The sequence below is a fragment of the Pelecanus crispus genome, chromosome 12, assembly GCF_030463565.1.
Source record: "Pelecanus crispus isolate bPelCri1 chromosome 12, bPelCri1.pri, whole genome shotgun sequence".
In the NCBI taxonomy this organism is placed as follows: domain Eukaryota; kingdom Metazoa; phylum Chordata; class Aves; order Pelecaniformes; family Pelecanidae; genus Pelecanus; species Pelecanus crispus.
The window spans coordinates 27,366,192-27,386,654 of NC_134654.1; positions in this window are offsets into that span (position 1 = coordinate 27,366,192).

The window sequence follows — 20,463 nt, forward strand, 5'->3', positions numbered from 1 at the left end:
AGTCGCACCCGTTCAGTGTTGTTCTTCCAAACAAGCTGACCACCCTCCCTTCATAACATTTTATTTATTGAAGCAAAAGTTGCCCCACTGGGCTAAAATTATGTTACAGTCATATGCATATATATATATATATATGTATGTATGCCTACATGCACACACACACATACTTATTTATGACTGCGTTTCTACACAGCATTCAGCCAGAAGGTGCCCCTACATTTTTTGGTGTGTGAACTGCTGAATTTATTGAAGAGAGAGAAATGTAAATGCTGTGGAAGGGAAGGAGTTACAGTCCCGCCGCGGCTGCAGGGCGGCACTCGCACACCCAGGCCGCAGCAGGCCCCGCCGTTTCCGTAGCAACAAGGTGCCTGTCTCCCATTGGTCCGAGCTCCAGGAGGGTGAGAGACGTAACGTGTGTCAGCCAATGAGCGTCCGCGGTTTCAGCGCCCTCCTGAGGGGCGCCGCGGCCGGCCGTAATGGCGGCCCCTGGGGCTGGAGCGGGAGGGCGGGAGCTCTCCTGAGGGAGAGGCGGGCCGCCGGGAGAAGAACCGGCGCGCTGGCTTTGTGTGGGTATTGCAGCGGCTGCCGCCTCGCTTCGTAGCTGCGAGCTCCCTAACTCGGTGGCTGTTTTTATGGAGCTGTTCCAGTACCTCCATCCTTAACCAGTCCTTCAGAGCAACCTGCTCTTTCTCACAGGGAACAGAACCATGTCATGCCTTTAAATACCTGACCAAATGCTTTAGAGGGTCAGGTCAGCAGAAGCAGAACCTTGGGTATTTTCCTCTATTTATTTTCTCCTGTGTATTCATTCCCATTTTAAAGCACGCTGTATTTACCTACAGGACAGTCTAGACAGCTAATGAAATAGTAAGAACCCGGTGGATTTTTACAAGAATGTAAACAAAAAGAATATCAGAAATAGGTATATATTTGAATAAGGGTTGGACGGTCGATGTCTGGATGCTGAATGTACCATAGGCAAGGGTATCCCTTGATTATGAGGTACATGACTGTCATTCCTAAAAATCCCCAAAGGAATCACCCCATTGTTCTAAAGACTGCACAGGAACAGCAGGTTAAATTTATAAAATGTGCTTAAAGATGCAGATAAGATCCCAAAGGGATTTTTCCAGACAGTTCATAAAACCAGGTTGTGAGTCACCACTGGAAGCTAATGGGAGTAAGGCCTGGAACTTATCTAGGTCCTTTTAATAAATCCTACTCTTTCCATATCGACGTGATTAAATGCATAATACGCTTTTTTAAAAATCTGACCCAGTGTTTATACAGTGCCAAGAGCAGCAATCTGAGCACTAAAATACGCCGTACTTCTGGAGAATAGTGCCTACTCTGGAGAATCTGAACTATAAATGAGCAAGGTAGTGGGCAGTCAGAGTCTCGAGACGGAGAAATGAACGTTCTTCCTCAGTGTCTCACAGCAGGCTTTTAGTCTTTTATTTTATGTCGATGCTTATGTTTAGAGGCTAAATTTCAGAAGTCGCTTCTGAACTGCCGAGGCCAGATTTGCATTCCTTACGTTCGCTGAAGGTAATTTCTTGTCAAGTGTCCTGACCAAGATGAGAGGCATTGCTATATTACTTTCACCCTCACCCACGAGGTATGAGAAAGTGACTGAGGGATCATCTGGAAAATCCAGTTCTTACATTCCATCTTCTCAGAGAGGAGAGAGCTACAGAGAATAAACTTTCCCACTGCCGTTACCTGTTTCTTTTCTTGCTCATTGCTGACGCTCGTCAGTCACCTTGTTACCCATCACTTTTTCCAGACCTGCGTAGGGTGTTGTCGTGTGGTCCTTCCTCCTGTGTTACTGCTGCATGTTGTTTCTGGAGAGCACGGTACTACTGCTTGGCACAGGTTCTGGCGAGTGACTCGGAGGTGGTGGCAGGCAACGGTGAACCGTGCCCAGCACTTTCCCATGAAGGCCTGGCTTCCTCACAGAGGAAAATCAGCTAAGCCTAGTGAAGCATGTCTTCCAGTCTATCGGGAAGAAAATAAAAAGTGATTCAGCTTATTTTTGTTTCATCCAGCTGTCTTACAACTAACATCCCCAGTAAAGTGGAGCTGTTGTGTTTTCATTTGAAACATGTTCTTCACTTAGAGCAGTGATTTTCTTTGAATGTTAATTGTTTATTTATAATTCCCTTCTATGTACGTGGCTGAATAAAAAGCCCTTTTCTTTTGAAGCATCCTGTTAACTGCATGAGGAACAGGGGAAGCTCAGTAACTTCTGGTGGACTGCTAGAGTCTGAATAAAACACATTCAGTGATAATAAAATCACAGAAGTTTGGAGCCAGAAGGAAACTAAATAGGTCACGTAGTTGGACTTCCCACACTGAGTCAGGATGAACTACACCTGGACCTGGATGTTTGCCTGACCTGTTCTTAAACATTATTAACATCTCCAGGTAGCTTCCACAATGCTGGATCCTCTTAGTGTTTCATCTCTATGACAGCTGGAATCTGTTGACTGATTTGGCAAAATTAATCATGGAGGAAACTTAAATTGCTCTGAAGTGCCTTCCTTTAATTTAAAGAGCTTAGCTCTTGAAGTGCATTGTAAGAAACAGGAAGAAATTTGGGGTCTTGATGTTTCTGAGACATTTTCTGGTTTTACTTGGGAACTTTAAACTGAGAACTTTAATGGTGGAAGATGAAGTGAACTCCGTAAGCTAATAGGTTACCCTAATTTTCCTTGTCTTATCCTGCTTTATTGGAAATTGACTCTTTTATTCTTTGTGGCCCCCAAAAAAACAATCTGTATTATAGTGGCTCTTTTGTGAGCCACCATATCAGACAGGGAACAGCCACCGCCCACCCCTTTTTCATACTATGCCTGCAGGTAGTGGTACGAGGTGCGAAGAGCAACCCAACAAACGGATGGCTCTTGCAGATTAATGCAGGAGAAGTCTTACACAAAACAGAAATATGGGATGTTTGGAAACAGAATGGGAAATTCTGAGAAAGCAAAGCAGGGAAATACACTAGACAGATTTTAGGGCTATTGCAGACATTAGCTCACTTATTTCAGAGAAGCCATTCAAGGCTGTTGAATGCATAGGAAGAAGATGTTAGGATCTGCTGTTCTACAGGAACTTGGTGAAGCCCTTGTTGAGGGTATTTTAGAAACTTAGGATATTCAGCGTGTTTCCTGATAATCCGCATCACAAGGTTATGCTGGTAGGCAGATAAGAAATACTGGTTCTATACCTACCCATTGAAACAGTCTGTGCATATTTTTGCATGCATGCATGGACACAAATGCATTGGGAATATTTTTGTCAGAGGCAAAGTAACAGTTGCATATCAGTAATGTTTTTAGCATGGTCTTCACATATTTTCACACCTGCCTGGGAAAATCTCTTCTCTTTGTAGAATAATAGTTGATGTATTGGAAGTCAATGATAAATATGTTTCTAACAAAAACTGCTAGATGTTACCGTAAAGGAGATTCAACTGCTGTCTGATGCCAAACGCTTTACACCTATTTGTTTCTAGAATGACTATATATCTGTTACACCTGCCTTTATATTTGGTGGAGGTTTTTGTAGCAACTACTGACACCGACTTTGCATTTAAACAATATAGTGAAGGTTTTCTCAATGTTTAGTAAAATTGCTAAAGAAATGTCACAGTTTTCGGTGTGGCTCTCCAAACAAGCCAACTTTTTATAAGAAGCAATTGTTCAAATTTTCTGTTTCATCCAAATTGCTCAGGGTTTTGTGGCAAAATGATATGAAAAACAATAGTTTCTGGTGATGAATTCTTATAAAACTTCCATATCTTTTTAAAATTCCCTTATCAAACAAACAGTCAGTGAAAATGCGTCAAGGAAAAGTAGGGCTTTTTTGTCATATATTCTCAGGGGCGGAGTAACAGGGAATAACAACCAGTTTTAGCTGGGATGATTTTGAAGCTGCTTTTTTTATATATTTGCCAGTAACCAGTGTATTGGTTCTATACTACGTTTCTGGAGGATAACTAAGGGTCAGGAAGGAAGTGGGTACATCAGGAAAACAGTTGAGCAACAGCGTGTGATAGAATCCTGGATGACGAGGTTATTTCTTACGCATTTCAGAAGCTAGATACAGAGGAAGAATTCAGGCCCAAAATCAAGTCTTTCTGACCTGAGCTGAACATTTTTCACTATCAAATGAAAGTTATTGCATCAAATTCGATTGAAACTCAGTCGATACGCTGTTAAGTGGCTAGAAGAGGAAATCCCAGTTTATATGACTCACCATTTTTGTGCAAATATTAACTTTGGCTGATACACATTTCTCCTTGTATCTCTTTTCCAGATCTGAGCGGAATTATACCGTGTCTCAGACAGTTGGCTTGGCTATATTCAACTATAGCCTTTAGTTATTTGAATAGCTTCCGTTTTTAACTGTTTTATCTATTTGTTGTTTCTGAAAGATAAAGAAAATATCTTTTTCCTGTGATTCTGCTTCCGGTGATGCAGTATTAAATTCTGCACCATTGAAAAACTTAGATTTAATGATGGCAAAAAGAACAATGCTGAGGGCTTATTTTGCTGTGCTAAAATCAGTGGAAAATCCTAGAAGCTGGCAATCTCTGCTTCCCGGGATCTACCTGCACTTTTAGCCTCACTGGTTTATTTTGTCAATAGGGCTCCCTGGAACAAGAAACATTGGTGAACACTGGAGTTAACCTTTCATTTTAACAAATGTTCATATCCTCTGTCAAAACACTCTTCAAGGTTGCTACCACCAACCAGATTGTTGTTTCTGTTCCAAATTAATGACAGGTGATGAGGAAAGAGCAAATTAATTAACAGATGTCCAGTATATTGCTTGTGCTTGGATTCCTGATCATGCAAACCAGATGGTCCACACCTGCAACAGAGGAACACAGCAATGCAGAGTTTGAATCTAGAACGCCACGTCTCTATGGGCGATATCTAACTTCTAGCATTATGGGGAAAAAAACAGTACTGAAGTCAGTGAGCCATGGCTATTAAGCATGGTTAATGCATTTGGGCTTCCTGAAAACAGTCTGGAATTGAAATCAGTCACTGTTTAAATTTTTTTATGTATCTTTTTCAGTCTGTGGGTGTTAAAGTGCTGATGCAAGACGATAAAGGGAACTCTCTTCCCAGGACTTACCAGCCACTGGGACACCATTCCGCAGGCATTCCACGTGCCACCGTTGGACCTGCATCATCGCGCGGTTCCAGACAGAAAAGCAAAATTAACTTTTCCAGTTGAAACTCCAAGCGGTATTTTAGGGAGGCTGAATATAAATAGGCAAGATTGGATTTGGACAGTATACCAGGGCTAACACCCATACTCTTGCAAAATGTGCCCTGGGATCTTGAATGACCACAAGTGGTCAGAAGCTTGGTTTTGGCATCCTATATTGAAATATTTTCTTCATGACATCGACAGTCATCTCCCCTGTGGTCCTGTCTTCCGCTCTCAGTGGCAATAGCAGCCCTGCAGGCTGGCAGCTGTGACTTGGGGAGGGTCTAAAGAGCCAACATGTTTTTCACCTATTCTGTAATTCTTTTACAAAATGGATAAACTGCCAACCAGATAAGGAACAATCACTCCAAGCCAGTATGGAGAGGAACTGGGAAAGGTTCCATGAGCAGAAATAACTGAGCAATGCAGAATTTCCAGGGCATCATCTGGTAGCTCTGTCTTGTTTTGCTAGTTTGCTTAACATTGTCAAGTTTTGTTTTGTTTAATTTTGGGTCCTTATATCGTCTTAATTCTTGACTTTTACGCTGTTGCAACCTTCATAGTTACCAAGTCCCTTTGCACTTATCTTATCTAGGTTTCCTAATTTCCACTATTAGGTGATGTCTGACACCTTCTTTGCTTAAATCTGGCCGTCTGGACGCACAGTGAGTCACTTACTCTCCCCCCGCATCTTCCTACCTCCCCTCATCCCCACGTTGAGGGTGTGACTGTTGGCAGTGTGAGAGATGCAAAAAGCAATGAAGAGAATTGCAGAAGATGGGTGACATTAGTTCTTCACTGTTCATACTACAGGCAGCAAACCCCACTGAGAGGATAGTGTCATAAAAACGTCCTTAGATTTTGAACTGAATTCTAAAATTCAGTTCATAAGCACTCAGAGCCATAACGACGTACAAGAGGACAGCTTTCACTTGCAACTAAAATCTGTAGTGTTCAATCCAACCAACAGTGAAAAAATGAAATTATAGTGCATGTATGATTTTTTCCCCAGATTCTTTTTTGATATCTCTAACCAATCCCAGCAGTTGGATTCTGGCTTGAGATGAACTGGCCTAATGACAGTGAATTCATAAGGCTATTGAAAACTTTCATCAGGTTATATTAGTCCATTGAAATGAAGGGTACAGCCTCATATAGATGAGTGATTAAGATAGAACTCTCATTGATAAAAGGTATTCCGTCAGTAATTCTTCAGGAGGGGATGAAGTCTGATGATGTAGCTTTGGACATAGGAAATATGCAGGAGATGTTTTCAAATGCTGGAAGAGTGATTCTGTGTTGGAACGGCAGGTTTGCAGCAAAACCAGGCACTCTAGAATACCTGTCACTGTCTCCAGAACAAGGGGATAACTCCAAATAATGACTAGGCAAAAAGCTGGGACAAGAGGGAGGACAGAAATCCTGTGAATTCATCCTTATTTATCTGCTCAGATATGATTCCTGATGATTGTTTTCTCAGCCCTGAGGCCCTGGACACGGTGCCATACTCAACTTCCTCTTCACTTTCTGGTCTCCAACATCATAGAAAAGCTAAGTGATCTGCACTGGGCAACTGCTTGGTCTTAGGTGCCAGAGTAATGCCTCGTATTGCTCAACAGTAGCTTTGATATACCATGAGCTGATCCCTTCCACAACCTTGGTTTGGTAATTGCATTCCAACGAGTATCTCTAATTCCCCCTGAGTAGAGAGGACAATCCACTGAAGTCAGTCGCCGCTTCCTCTGCATTGTAACTACTGGCTAATGACCAGTGTTTACTAACTTCCAGTGAGTCATGTACAAGTGTGATGCTTGGCTAAAAAAATTGTTTCCAAGAACCCTATCATCGTTAATCATTAATTCATGCATTGGTATTCTACTGCTAGATATGATTACCCACGGTTTGAATTGAGATGGTAATAAGGCATGTACCTCAGACTGGACTAGAATAGCATGTGGTAGATAGAAGATCTAGGTTGCTCCCATTCACATCCCTGCCAAGTGATCCAAGTCATTCAACAATGGCAGAATTTGGCATGTTTCCCTGCCCCAAGGAGTTTGCAATTTGAAGAAGTGCTGCTTTATTCATACAGCTTTTATAGCTGTTCCCATGTCAGTCAGTGGGATGAATTCCCATCTTACTTTTTATTGAAATGTAAATGAAGTTTGTCAGGACTTTACCTAACCTGCATGAGTAAAGTTTCATTCAGTAGAGCATGCCAGGTCACTGAGATGTGTTCAAGGCTCTGTTCTTCCATCTTTCACCCTGGAAGAATGCTGAAATTATAGTTTGGGGGTTTGAGTGGGGAAGAAGAGAGGAGCATGAGGGAGGCTGACAAATGCCAACGCTAAGATCATAAGGCACAATGCCAGAGTAGCGACTAGTGCTGGACCACGGGGTGGAAGAAGCCAGTTTGAAGGGGCAGCTGTGGCTGACAGGCGGTGTTGATAGCACGGTTGGCTATAGGGTAGGATTAAAATTATACCTGCACATGTGATTGAGAAAAAGTGTTCCTCGCACACCGGCTGCTGTGAGTACTTGCTGGTGGATTTATGCTGGATTTGAAGAAGCACTTAGTGTGTGAATAACAACTACCAGGTTCCTCAATGAAATCTCCAAAATGGACAACTAAATTACGATGGGTTTATTGCGGGAAAGACAGTTAGCGGGACTGAATTGGTGGATGGCTTGCTGCTTCGTTTGAGAGCCTCAGAGACTTTGTGTTCTGAAGTCCCTCTTAACACTTCCCGTTTAGCTGTTAGAGCAGAACTAAAAATTGTTAATGCATTAAAATGCACTTGGCCTCAGTGTATTTTCCCATGCAATTTCCATTTTATTTATTAAGAAAAAAAAGTAATACTATCAACATTCATCATTTCAGCCTTTTAAAACATTTTACTCGGATATCAAGGGTGATAAAAACATCTTCCGAAGCAAGAGAAAGAGCAAGAGAGTGATGGAAGTCTTTAGTTCCCATAAATTTAGTTCCTATAAAGTCTGGACACCCTGGGCGGATGCCTTGGCTCAAAAATGACCTCCTGGCTCCTCCTTTTCATCTTGGTTTTTAATTGGAGCCAGGAGAAGGATCCCAGCATTTGCCAGGTGAATGCGAGCTGTACCCTGGCAGGACGCCTGCAGACCCATTACTGTTTTGTAGATTAAAATAAGGACAGCAAAAGGGGCGGAGGGGAGCTAAGGGGAGAGCAAGAGAGGAGAGAAAGAGGATAGCAAAACACTTTGTTCTAATTCAGGTGAAAAAGTTAATGTCTATACAGACAGTCTGCCACGTACAGGGTGGAGGGAGGGAACAAGTTCTTTTTATATGTGTTATATTCTCTAATTATCCCTGTGTGCCAGCCTCTAGGAACAATTGAAAATTGCTGCCAAAGTCTATGCCTGCTCAGACATCATTCTCATGGGGAAACTCTGGGAACGGCTTGGCTGCCACGTGATCAGCCAACCACTTCCAGCTCGGACTCCTTGGAGCAGCTGTTCGTACCCGCAGAGTGTGGTCTTGTGGTTAGAGGGGAGGGCGGAGGGCCGGGTGGCAGGATTTGTGGGTTCTGTTCACGATGTTGTGACTGAACCGCTGCAGCTTTGGCCCCGACACTTGATCTCTGGTTCAGTTTCCTTAGCTTTAAAACGCGGAGGATGCTGATAAGAATATTTACTCTGTTACGAGGTGCTTATGAATTAAGAGATTTCAGGTCCTGGGTTACAACGCGGTAACAAACAGATGCTATTACCCTACTTTTTACTGTGTGGTCCATCCTAGTTTTGAATGAACCGCTTTTTTTGCAGAGTTTTAAATCTAGTGGACTTCACAATGAGGACCAAATTTCCTCTTGTATTAGGCAATGAATTTCTGTGACTAAGCCTCTTGATTCTCAGATTTACTTGGGCACGATGGGGAAGGCTGCTTGTTCACTCTAATGGCAAAAGCAGTCTTACAGCAAGTCTACCCGAAAGACTGTAACTGCTTATTTAATGTTACCGCACACACTGAATAGGCCTACTGGGCAATTTTCCATCAGAATAATTTTCTGATAGAAAATGGCTCTTTGCAAAATCAAAATTTGTCCTGGAGAATACTACGGTTTTGCCAAAAAACTTCAATTCACCAGTGGGGAAATCAAAATGACAGCTTCCTGGCTGCCCACCTTGAAGCCTCCCATTATTTTTTTGCTCTCTGTTGAAGACAAGAACTGAAATCAAATAAATCGTTAAAATTTCAAACAAAAAAAGGCTTAATAGGGCTTGGAGATCCCTCCACACAAATTAATTTATATTAGGTTTGTTGTTGCCATTTTATTGTTCATTGTTAGACCCTGTCAGAATAATTTCCATCATTATTTTATAATGCAGGTGGCTTTTTTCTGGAAAGGGAATTCCATTTTCAGCCAGCTTTTGTACTAAGGAATTGACACTAACGGGGAAGACAAGATAAGAAACGGAGAGAGTGGGGTATGAGTTAGAGGATATGCTCAGCCTGGGAAAAATCAGTTTACCTATATGACAAAAATGATCTTTTGGCTAAGACGGACCCATTTTCCCATGAGACTGAGTTTAGCATTGATAACATGCAGAGGCAACTCAAATGTCTGAAAACCAATGCTTGTACCTTTTTATACTTTATATTATTGAAGAGATCCCAATTTCAAACTAAAAATTTTTAAGCTGCTGTGTATCCCAATATCAGTTGCCTTGAATTCTGTTCTGGCATGAACATCTGTGTTCAGAACCTCAGAATTTAGGTGCCTGATAAGCATTAGGAAATACTAAACTAGAGTGCGGTTACCTCTCCTGAAGTGGTGTAGACACTTAAAGCCCCTGGGAGGGGGACCGTGCTGTTATCCTGCTGTTGGTCCCACCGTTATTTCAGTTATATGATCTCCTCCTAAAATACAGCAAATTGCACTTTGATGTCCAATATATTCTATAAATTTATGAATGGCTATATCCAATGTCTTCTGAGAATTATGCCATCATAAAATCCATCCAAAGTTACCTAACAGATTTATCTATGTCCTGATATTTATGAAGCTTATTGGAGAAACACTGACTCTCTCAGGGCTGCCGTGTAGTTATTTGACATTGTTTATGCTGGGTAAACTCCTTGGAGACAAGGAGCAAATTCCTCTGAGATCTTGTGGTCGGATCAATTTGTAGAGCTGTTTCCATGTTTTCTGATGCAATCGAGTGTAACAATGTTGTATCCCAGTAAACATGGAAATGGAGCAAAGAAAACATTTCTCAATCGACTTCCTAAAAATACAGCTCTGGGTGGGGAGGGGCTCAAGTTTTATTCCAGGAGCTCATTCAAGCCCTCATCAGTTTCCACAATGTCTCAGATTTTACTTAGTCTTATATTTCATGTACTTATAGATTGGGAAACGGAGTGCTACGTGGGCCAAATGCCCATGAGCGTGACATGCAATAACCATTATGCATTCAAATGTACATATTCATAGGTGGAGAGTTGCCAAGCATGGCTGGAAGCAAATTCAATATTTGGCAAAGTGGGCAGATCATCAAGGGTGATCCTGGGAGGGGCTATCCTGAATTGCCTTTTCTGACTTGGTATTTAAATATCCTAATGCTTCATTCTGTAGGAGGGGAAAAAAAAAAAGGTGATGTCTTTATTGTGTTAGTTTGGTATTCTGATTTGTTTTGTCTGGGTTTTTGCTTTGGTTTAATTATCTTCCTTCCCCTCCTTGCCTGGTGGCTGGTGTTGAGCTTTCAGGTGGGATCTGATGAAAATGAAAGTTGCTGAGTTCCTGGAGAGGAGGGAGAGAATAAGACAGGGTACCAAATTGCCTGGTGTCCACATGAGGAGCAGCAGTTAGATGAGGGTTGTAAAACTCATTCGTGCTGTTCCTATGCCTGCGTCCACCTTATCAGTAAGACACCATATTTAAAGACTTACCCTGCTTAGGACCCTATTCTTCAAAAAGTTATTCATGCAGTGACATTCAGAGAGGGAGACAGGCGTGCATATTGCCCACTGCTTACACTGTTATCACAACAGCAACGCGCACTTGTGGATTAGCCATTTGCACAGGGGCCTGGCCGTCTTGTGGGCAAAAATACCTGCTCTGAGTGAGCACCTGTAAGAAGTATTTATGCACAGGAGGCAAACAAGGCACGGAGCAATTGTGTGTGCATGCATTTGTGCATGCTTTTACACCCACAAATTCCAGAAGTCAGGTCCTGAATCTCTGGTATGCCTTTATCTTTCCTCTCCACTATCCAAATATGAAAAGGTAGTATTAAAATGCTCTAAAATGACTGCTTATAATCGTTGGCACTGTGTTCCTTTTATATCCGTATTGAATTTTTTTCTTTTGTGCATATACCCCATGTGGCTTCAAGGACTATTTTGTTCCAGAAACTGTTGCAGTGGGGCATGGTGAAGAACTGTCCATGCTAGTGGAAATGGGGTCAGTTAGATGTATAGCAGCAAGGGGTATAGCCATGTTAGGTGGAAGGTGTATAGAGCTGTGCCTCTAGTGGCATTGTGCCTCAGCTTGCCCTTCAGCAGTCACCTCGCCATGCAAAAGTGGATCCAAGCACCACACAGGACCTCCCACCCTCTTCAGAGCTTGGCCCAAGGTGTCAGCCCGCAGCACAGTGCTATTGGACTCATCAGATTTCAACACAGCATTTGCCTCTGTTTTCTGATTCCACTGCTTTTGTTCCTGTTTTCAGGACACTTGAAAGAGAGCATCTCCCAATGGCAAAGATAAGAGCCCACGTCCTGCATCCTGTGGCTGTGCATTCTCAGCCACAAGAGTCACTGCAGCCCCTTTCCGGAGGGAGGCGATTCGGACAATGACATCTCAGACTGAGGCAGCTAATCCAGCTTTTACCCAGGGTAATTACATGAAGTGACATCCAAATCCGAGTGTTTTTTCTAGACACTGAGATTATTACATGATGAAGAAAGTACACCAGTTACTTTCCTCCCCACATGTCTCTAGGACAGTCTAAAAATAGCCCTAAGCATTTGAAAATGTGCCTTAATCTTTTGACAGGGAAGTGGATGAAGTCACAAGACTGGGAAAGGGCTTGTTTGCAGTTGGGTGAACTTGACACGTCAAATAGAGCTGAGTGCTGCTGTGGGTGAAGAAAGGTAGGGAAATGGGACTCAGCATGCCCTTTTTTTTAGGGGTTTTTTGATACATCTTTGGTGCATGTGAAATGCTGTGGGTTAAAACCCCTTTTGATATATAGAGGGCAGGATGTGATGGGCTCAGGGGTTCTATTTTCAGTATAGTAAGCTGTAAAGAGCCTATAAAGAAAAAGACAAAACAGTATATTCAAGCACAAAAGCCAGTGCAGACACATCCAGGGTACGGCTCTGCTCTATTCCCTGTGACAACTCACTCTCTGCATTAAGAAAATCAGGATTTCTCCTTCCACAAGGTTGAACCTGCTCCAGATCAAGTTGATTCTCTTTGGTTTTGGAAAATGTGTTTTCTTCATTGGCATTTGGCAGTATGCCATATCTTGGCCCTCCCTTGTTCCTGGAGAAATGCTAAGGGTGTATAGCCAGGGTAGTAAGCTTATGGTTGCAGGAAAGTTGAATGTTAAGAAGTTCTGCTTCATGAAAGCAGGCTACGTCTAGGCTGTGGGTTCTCATAAGAGTTAATGAAAAAAATATGAAGTATCCTTCTACCACCCCAACAGGGATTGCACGGGATAAGTATTCTCTGAATTCTCATTTCCTGCTCCTACAAAATGGACTCAGGCTATCACAGTCATTCATGCATGAAACACTTTTCTACAAATTTGCAGCCCAACAGGAGCAGTTCTATTCTAGGTCTATTATTTGCATAATTGAGTGCTAACAAAAATAAAGCTAACAAATTGCTGATAATTGCAAAATGTCAACTATATTGGGATGGGTCAGAGGTGAAATATAAGGGTGAAGTCTCCAGGTGTGTTGAAGTCAAAAGCAACTTGCTGTTGAGGGGAAACTTGTTAGGGGTGATAGTTATCAGAAGAAACTCAACTGAATAATGTTAAAGCCAACCAAATGTTGAGTAACATGTTGCTGCAATACTCCAGGAGAAAGGAATCATTGCCAACATGAGTAATTGGTTAGTTCGTCACATGGTATTTGGGGCGGGGGGGGAGGGGGGGGGCACTGAGAAGGGGCACTATAGAGAACTATGAACGCTCTTGTTGTATAGCAAGTGGTACAAGTGCACAGAAGGACTTTACCCGGAAAATGTTATAAAATAGAATGGAGGTCGCAAAATCATTTTAGTATCTGAACAAATTGAAAGTTGTTTCCCAGAAAAATCCACATGGCACTCCAGATGACTGGGAAGAGAAATCTCAGTTGGCTGCGGTAAGACTTGAGAACCTGAGGGTCAAAAGGGAATGAACTTGTGCTGATGCTTTGGAGTGACCCAAAGCCCCTTGCATTTAGCTGACTTCTTCCTACCAAAGTTGCAAAGTTCCCTGGTATTTTTAGGAAAATGAAAAATTATGGACAGCCTGAGGAAATGCAGTTCTTTTTAAAATGGCCTTGGTTTTAACTACCATACTGTAGTGCTTCAAAATCCTCTCAAGAACTTCCTTATGTAAGTGAAAAACAGCCTCACAAATTGCCAGGGTGTTTTAAATCAACTTCAGTGCAATAAAAGGTATATGTGCTCCTTTAGTCAGGGGAGTTGGAAAAAGAGCTATCAATAACAGTATGTCAGATAAACACTGAGGGCAAAGAGAGGACTTTGCTGGGACATGACTTTTTTCATTCTCTCAGGGATTCTCTTTCTCTTCTGTCTTGAGTTGCTTTTATATCTTTAACCATACAGCAGCCAAGGCAGGAGAGGAACTGTCTGACAAAGGTTTCATTGACAAAAGTGTATGATTTTTGCTAGAAAGCACTTCCTTCTCTGCTGAAGGCTTTGAAGTGTCGTCTTTGTTCTTTCAGCCTTGTTATTTTTTTTCCTCTTTAAAAGTGATAGACAAAATACTTGAAAGTCATCTTTTAGTACAGGCAGAATAACAGGAGCAGCAACAGAAACCCTTCATTTCAAAAGGTATCATCATGCTAAAATGATGTATTTGAAATATCATTTCTAATCCTTGTTAAGAAAACAGTGCCTTAAATAATTTAAAACTGCTAGTTGAATTTTAAAAACATGTATAATTTACTCCTCAAGTTGTCGTCTTCCTTCATTGAGTGTCTCAGCGTGCCCTCTCTCTGCTGACTCTGATCTTTGTGCCTCTTTCATGTGGCTAGGTTTTACTATCTGCAAAATGGATTAATGGAAATGAACTCCTTTGTAAAGTACATTGAATCAGCATCAAAAAGTGCCATTGTAAGGCAAGGGTTTATTAATGTAGTCTGCTTTTTAATATTTGAACAGTGTGGTAGATTTTGGTTTTCTAAAACCCGAGATCTGATATTATATCTTTTTTTGCTCGTTAGCACCAGGTAACCTCTTTCACATCCATACCAACCTACATCCTAGATCCTACATCCTGGTACCTAAAACTGAGATCCTGTCTTTGCAAGCACGCAGCACTCTCACTGCAATTCAATACGTAACTCCAGTTAATCCAGTGCTGTTAATCCGCTTGTGTGGAGACCTGATTCTCCATTGCTGAGTAAACGGAAATTTCACTATTGACTTCATTGGTAGTAGGGTCAGATCTGTTTCAGACACTACAGGATCAGGTCCTACAACTAGTCCTTAAGGTTACAGGTGAGGAGAAAGACACGTGATAATACTGCCAGCAATGAAGTTACTGTTCCTAATAATTTCAGTTCAGTCAGACCACAGAGATCAGCAAACCACCAGAGACAACTTCCTGTGGTTTGACACTATAATCCTGTAGCGAAACATGACTGTGTTAACCTCTTTTTTTTCCTCTTGATTAACTCACTTTCCTAACGAAAGTTTTAAAGTCCGTGATCTCCAGGTTATTATTATCCACCAAAGAGGGCTTCCTTGGCATGGGTCGGGGAATGAAAGTTTCTTGGCACATAAGGATGGATGATTACAGCAGTGCAATTCCTTTTGGTGCTTCCAGACTTAGCGTCCAGATGAAAAGCTATTTGATACATTTAACAGTGCCTGTGTCCAAAGCACAGCAAAGCTCCATGCTAGGGGAGAAAAATGGGGCTTTTTATTCTCCCACACCACAAATCAGTAGTTCTTCTGCATGTACTTCTGCAGGAGTGCTTGGCTCTGTGTTTTGCTCTTTGCTCTAACTTCGCGGTTGAGGCAAAACTGGATGGAAGCTTAGAGCTGAGTAGAGTAGCAGCAAAATAGACTGCTGTTAAGCGCACTCAAACCCATGGGTTTAGAAAAGAAGTAGCAAGAAAAACAAGAGCCAGATAGTGCCATGAGTGTGTCAGTCCATAGATGGTGCTTTCTGTATCAGAGGTATTTCATATCATTGGCAAAACCCTGCAGTTTGCAGGGCTCATGCTCATCCTGCCTCTTCGCCGCCGGGTTTTTTTTCTTTGGCAAACACAAGTCAGAAGCAGGCTGGGTTCTGGGTGCTGCCCCCCAGCTGTTTTTCCCAGGATCCCTGCGGCGTCACATACTGCCCATCTGTAGGACGCTTGCACTCGCATCAGCACATTGAAGAGTTCAACGCCAAACTCCTGCCAGGGGAAGAGCAGCCCCGCTGCTGATGAGATGAACGGCGCTGGCCATTCCCAGCAACCCCAGTCACAGTGTGGAGTGGCCTGAGGGCTGTCCCCTCACCCTACAGAGGCAGGTACAAGCACACCATGCTCTGCCTGTGCCCCACGGCAGCTCAGTGCGAGCCAGCATTGCTGCACAAGCGCAGGACTGTTCCTGAGCTGAGGAAGCCTTAAAGCGATAAGGTAGCTTAATTCAGGGAAATTGTCACAATGACGCCATAAACTGCCCTTGTGTAAATACCTTAAAATCCAGACGGGTTAATTCTGCCTCTTCAGCCAGCCCTCTGCATGGACGTCTTACTCCCATCTCCCTGAGCTTAACAACTGAGCTGGGAGAAATTTTATAAACTGTGAGTTTTCAACAAAACGTTTGCCCAGAATTTCCTAAATATTTTATAAAAATAAAAAAAGGAGTATTTTTAGTGGTGGCTGTTCCTGTTGGGAAGTCCATCTCATTTCTGCTGAGCTGAATTTTCCTTAGCTTTCATAATTGGGATAGTTTAGAGGTCAGTCTTTATGATCTGTAAGTAATCACAGTTACTGGGATTTACAGGAGAAAAAGACAGTTTGTTGCCCCCCATCCCTCCTGCTGCTCCTCTCACTCCTCCAGGATTGCAGTAGCAGCTTCTTAGAGAAAATAAACCCCAATAAAGCAGCCTAAACGCTGTTTTTTTTCAAATCCCCATTCTTAGCATAAGCAATGCTCAGCTGGAAGCCTAATAAAACCTTTGAACCGGTAATTTGCGCCCATTCTTTTAAAGCCTTTTCCCATTTTAAATATTAGTATAAAAAGGGGATTTGAGGAATCAGTATCGCCAAAGCAAACATTTGACACACTGTTATATTAGACTTATATAATATAAAGCTTAGGCACATGAACCCAAGCTGCTGCTGCTGCTCTGCGAATCAGTGCTTATGTCTGCAGTAAAGACAAAAGTGCTGGGAAAAAAAAAAATCTGGTTCTCTGTTTGTCTATGTGTGCATGTGCACGTTGTTTTTAAACAGGAGGAGGATTGCACCACGTTGGTATGGCAACAAACTGTAAAAAGAGAATCCTCCTATTTAAGGCTCTGAAGGATATCGACTAATTTCTATCTTTCATCATGAAAACAGTAACACTGACACACTTTTTCTTTGCTGTGCCACAGATACTTCTATTTGGATGTTGTCGTGGAAACTAACTGGGCTGAAATGTCACTTGGGGTTCTGTTTCTGAAAGGATACAGCGTGATACCAGGTTTCAGACCCAGATCTTCTACCTGTGTGTTTAACTTTATGGACCAGAGCATATAAAGCTAAATCCCCATGTGTTTCTAGGACTCAGCCTCCTGGATCTTGGAAGCGGAGAGATGGATGTAAAAATTCTCATAGTAATAAACAAGTAGTTTAGTGTGCGGAGGGTTTAATGAAAGCTACTTTTCAACATCTCTCCCTCTCTTTTCCTCCTTCTAATGTGTTTTCTGATGCCTTGGGGGCAGGGGAGACTCCTCTTAGCATTTGGGAGCTGTCTCCCCTATCCAATTCCCTATTTCATGAAATCTGTTAGAAACTTATCTTTAAGGTCTTTATTCCTTTGATAGGTCTGCTTGAAGTTAGTCAGTGATTAAAAACTTTTGGGATAGAAGGGAAATGGAGAAGAAATCCATACAACACTAGTGCATAAGCCTTGTTTCTTTAGGCATCCAGCTAAAACATTTAACATGTTCGAGGTGAAAAGCAACATGCTGGTCTGATGCTCTGTATTTGTCATCTATGCTTGCAAATCCAACACTGTAGCTTTATGTTTCTGCTGGAAAGAAAAACAAACTGAAAACAATAGGAGAAACCACAGAGCCTTGCCTGGAGTTCAAGGATTTGTGCAGAGACAGGGCTGGGTCTGCTGTGGGGAATTAAGTAATTTCCCATGCACCAGTTATAAAAGGGACAGCCCTGGGACGGGGACTGGGGTTATGTGTGAGCTGGGGCAGTCTGCTTGCTTTGCTTGGGAGCAAAGGGCTGGACTTGGTTTAGCGGCTTCTCCCTATCACTGCTGTCCTCTCTGCAGTGTGTTCAGTCAGGCTAGAACAAAATATGTCTGACAGGAAAATATAGGTATTTAAACTCTTAATTGAGTGCACTTAGTACTGTTTCCAGGCTCCCTAGACTCTCCTTTTACCTGAAGTAGTACTCTTAATGCAATCCTAACAGCGGAGAGTGAAGATGAGGGAAGGTCTAAATTTGTTTGTTTCTGAAGACAGTATTTTGGAAAAAACCCACCCAGGTAGCCAAGAGCACCCAAGAGCAGAAAATACTCTTTTACAGAGGAATATCTTTGTTTTTCTGACTCTTCAGAACACGGGAGAATTTTAAAATAAAAACCTGAGCTTAATGAGTGATACCAAAAACTGCTGCTTGACTGCTGCGCATGAATCCTGCCAGGTTCTCCTCAGCAGCATATCAGCAGAGGCACAGATTTCCCTGGGAATTAAAAAAAAAAAAAAAAAATAGAGGGTCGTGCATGTGCATGTGAGATGCTGTCGCAAAAAAACCCCAAACCTCGGAGCTACCATTCATCTGCTTCCCCACCCTGCCTGTTCCAGGCCTGTCGGCTATGTATTTCACGCTGTCCATCTCCTTAGCAGGACACGGAGGGGCCAAATGAAACCTAGATTCACAAGTATGTCGCTGTTTTTCCTTTGCTCGTGGCATAAATCAAAAAGAAAATAAAATCTGTTAGCACAGAGCTCAGGTTTGTTTATTTTTTTGCCAGCTGCAACATGCTACCCTCTTAGGGGATCATGTAAAACCAGTCATGGTTTAGGTTGGAGTGACATGTCAAACCCAAACTGTAGGCCTGGCCCCTCTCAATGAATTACAACTTTGTCAGGAACCTATTATATATACATACATACATACATATATGTATTTTTTTAAAATTAAGGTAGGTTTTTTATCAAATCAAATACCTGCACACTAAATTATATTTCTGGTGCCAGCCTGACTCTCCCTGTCTCTCCCCCGCTCTCTTTTCCTCAGCATTACGATACAGGGGGGTTTGTTCCTAGGAGGGTTTTGTTCCCCAGGGCTCAACATTGGGGCCAGTTCTGTTTAATATCTTTATCAATGATCTGGACGAGGGGATCGAGTGCACCCTCAGTAAGTTTGCAGACGACACGAGGTTGGGCGGGAATGTTGATCTGCTTGAGGGCAGGAAGGCTCTGCAGAGGGACCTGGACAGGCTGCATTGATGGGCCGAGGCCAGCTGTATGAGGTTCAACGAGGCTCAGTGTCGGGTCCCGCACTTGGGTCACAACAACCCTATGCAACGCTACAGGTTTGGGGAAGAGGGGCTGGAAAGCTGCCCGGCGGAAAAACACCCGGGGGTGTTGGTTGACAGCGGCTGAACACGAGCCAGCAGTGTGCCCAGGTGGCCAAGAAGCCCAACAGCATCCTGGCTTGTGTCAGGAATGGTGTGGCCAGCAGGAGCAGGGAGGTGATTGTGCCCCTGTGCTCGGCGCTGGTGAGGCTGCACCTGGAATGCTGTGTCCAGTTTTGGGCCCCTCGGCACAAGAAGGACATTGGGGTGCTGGAGCGTGTCCAGAGAAGGGCAGCGGAGCTGGGGCAGGGTCTGGAGCACAGGGCTGGTGGGGAGCGGCTGAGGGAGCTGGGGGTGTTCAGCCTGGAGAAGAGGAGGCTGAGGGGAGACCTGATCGCTCTACAGCTGCCTGAAAGGAGGTTGTAGCGATGTGGGGGTCGGTCTCTTCTGCCAAGTAACAAGGGATAGGATGAGAGGAAATGGCCTCAAGTTGCACCAAGAGGAGTTTTATATTGGATATTAGGAAAAATTTCTTCACGGAAAGGGTTGTCAAGCATTGGAAAAGACTGCCCAGGGAAGGGGTTGAGTCCCCGTCCTTGGATGTATTTAAAAGATGTGTAGATGTGGTGCTTAGGGACATGGTTTAGTGGTGGACTTGGCAGTGCTAGGTTAATGGTTGGACTTGATGATCTTAAAAGTCTTTTCCAGCCTTAACAATTCTATGATTCTATGAGAGAGTGAATGCTGAGGTCCCATGCTGCTGTGGAAATGCTATTTGACCTTGCCACATGTTTTGTTTTTGGATATTTACCACAATATGTCCCAGTGCTGTTGCCTTAATGATAAAAATATTCAGAGTCAAAGAGGGGAGGCCTGGGGTGGTGGGTGAAAGGAAGGAAGGTGAATCAGTAATAGAGTACAGCCATCAAAGATGTTTACTCATCTGTTTTCTGAAACAAGTTTGTTTTGTTTATTAATAGGGCTTGAAATGCCAAGGGGAAAGTTTAAGGTGAACTAAAAATGCCATATGTTCCTCCAGCATGGAGTCTCCTTTTGTACTTGCTAAAATTAGTTGGGTGCTGGCTTTTCCCTTTTTGTCCACCTCCTCCCTCTGAGGAATAGATGCTATTGTTATTTTAGTGGAGGCCAGGTCGCTCAGCAAATGAAGGCAGTAAAAGTTTACTGCCGGTCTGTTTAATCCATGGCCCAGCCGTTTCTGTAGTCAGATACTTCAAAACAGTACACACAATAATTAAAAAAAAAAAATAAA